The sequence below is a fragment of the Phyllobates terribilis genome, unplaced genomic scaffold (assembly GCF_046119375.1).
Source record: "Phyllobates terribilis strain yellow unplaced genomic scaffold, ASM4611937v1 Scaffold_11__3_contigs__length_659146591, whole genome shotgun sequence".
Classification (NCBI taxonomy): Eukaryota; Metazoa; Chordata; class Amphibia; order Anura; family Dendrobatidae; genus Phyllobates; species Phyllobates terribilis.
Genome location: NW_027362771.1, coordinates 575,446,683 through 575,448,720, shown reverse-complemented (window position 1 = coordinate 575,448,720; position 2,038 = coordinate 575,446,683). Strand labels below are relative to the sequence as shown.

At 48.7% G+C, this 2,038-nt stretch overlaps 1 non-coding gene across 1 annotated transcript; it reads left to right on the top strand.

Moving 5' to 3' along the window:
- Positions 1 to 538: 538 nt before the first annotated feature.
- TRNAK-UUU (transfer RNA lysine (anticodon UUU)) lies at positions 539 to 611 on the top strand. The gene has a single exon. It is a non-coding gene; the product is annotated as a tRNA-Lys (tRNA).
- The last annotated feature ends 1,427 nt before the right edge of the window (positions 612 to 2,038 follow it).

Sequence of the window (2,038 nt, the reverse complement as noted above, 5' to 3'; positions counted from 1 at the left end):
ATTAATTGAAAGTCCCTTATGGCATTCTCCACCCAACTCCTCCAATTCATCATAAGTCCCTGATAACAGACTCCCCGACCGCAATTCATTGAAAAGTCCCTGTATAGTGTTCTCTTCCACCCCTAGTTCATAATATGTCCTTGATAGCGTCCTCCTCCTGTTAGTGTCTTCCCCACAACCCAATTCATAATACGTCCCTTATAGCCTCCTTCCCCACCCTCTGGTTTACTATAAGCCTCTGTATAGCATCCTCCCCAATCACCCAATTAATTATAAATCCTTGATATCATCCTCCCCTACCCCAAGTTCATTACAAGTCCCTGATGACGTCCTCCCTCCAATTCAATCGTTACGTCTTATGGGATCATCTCTGCATTTGGGACAGGTCTGGAATACAGAAGAGACGGTTCCCTTCCAGGACGTAGAAACCAATGGACAGAACGTATAGTGGTGAGTGGTGATAGTCTGCAACCAGAAAGGAGGAGCAGACGGCCGATAATACAGGAGAAAGTCATTGTGTACGAAATCATGTACAGAAGCCCGGATAGCTCAGTCGGTAGAGCATCAGACTTTTAATCTGAGGGTCCAGGGTTCAAGTCCCTGTTTGGGCAGAAGCTTTTAATAAAGATGAAACCAATAAACACTATTTCTAAAGGATATAAGAGATCTAGAGAAGGACAAATGATGGCGACGGTTACTGTTCTTTGATTTCATTTAGTTTTGGGTGGTGACCTTGTTCTCGTTCGCTACTCTCTTGGCGCCAACAACAGGCGATCACTGGTAATGTAATGTAGTAGAACATAAGTGAGGGCTCGTTACATATTCCACGTAGTAGGAACTTGTGGATAGTCAGTATAGAGGAACTATGTGGCGGTATTCAGTCCCTATTTGGTGTTATTATGTGTTCCTGGTATGACGGTAATGAGTCACTATTTAGTATTATAATGTGCTCATGGTATGGCGGTATACAGTCTTTATTTGGTGTTATTATGCGGTCCTGGTATGGCGGTATTTAATCACAATTTCTTATTAGATGGTCACGGCATGACAGTATTGCTTCTCAGCTGCTCTAGCGCCATCATCAGGAAGTCCCTGGTAATGCAATCCTCTAACACATAAGTGAAGGTTTCCCCAGGACGCAGGAGCAGACAGTCTGTATAGTAGGAGGTGGTGACACTATGATCAGATGGAGGATAAACCCTCTCCCCTCCCCCAGCCTGGGGGGCTTTTCTTTCTTCCATTACAGATTTAGGGGAGGGGTGTTATTAGCATATCTACTCCCAGAATCCTTTGCTCCCACAGCCCCCTAATGACTTTGTCTCTCCTCAGTGTAGATGTGACACCCCAGGGGTCTGGTTGCCACAGTGATAGAGATATTACGTCTGAGAGCAGGTGGGAGGTCTCTTGGTCAGGAATCCTATGCATGCCACACCTCCTGCACAGTCCTGGGAGGGGAAGAACTTCCCCTATATAAAACTGGGGCTGAGGCAGGGTTAGTGAGTAGAGAAGAAGTAGAGACAGAGAAAAGAAGCAAATATAGGAACAGAACATGAGGAGCTCTGTGGGAGCAGTGTTACAAGGAGTCAGGGGCTGGCAGCTGCAGAGCTCGCCCTGACTGAGAAGATTTCTTACCGGACCTGGAGTCCGAGGCTGTGGGGACTAACTCCTACCCAGCAGCAGAATCCGTCAGGCAGGGGATTCCAGGTCCTCTGGCCAAGAAACCCGAAGGCACGGTCACACGCATGGGACCAGCACCGCCGTCGTGGAGCGGAAGCTACTAGAAGGCCCCGAGTCACCGGCCATACGGGTGAGCACCACACGGTACACTCAGGGACGTGGGCTACTTATACCCGCCTCTAGCAAGGTAGCCAGAAGAGTACAGTTAGTTTGGGAGGCCTACAACTCCGCCTGGCCAGGGGAGATCCCATCTGCTCAAGGACTGACCAGGCCCCAATCGCTAGCCAGTACTCCGGGAGGGTCTATCTTTGTCACCAGTAAAGACCCTGAACTACACCGTACCGTCTCCGAGTGGTTCCTG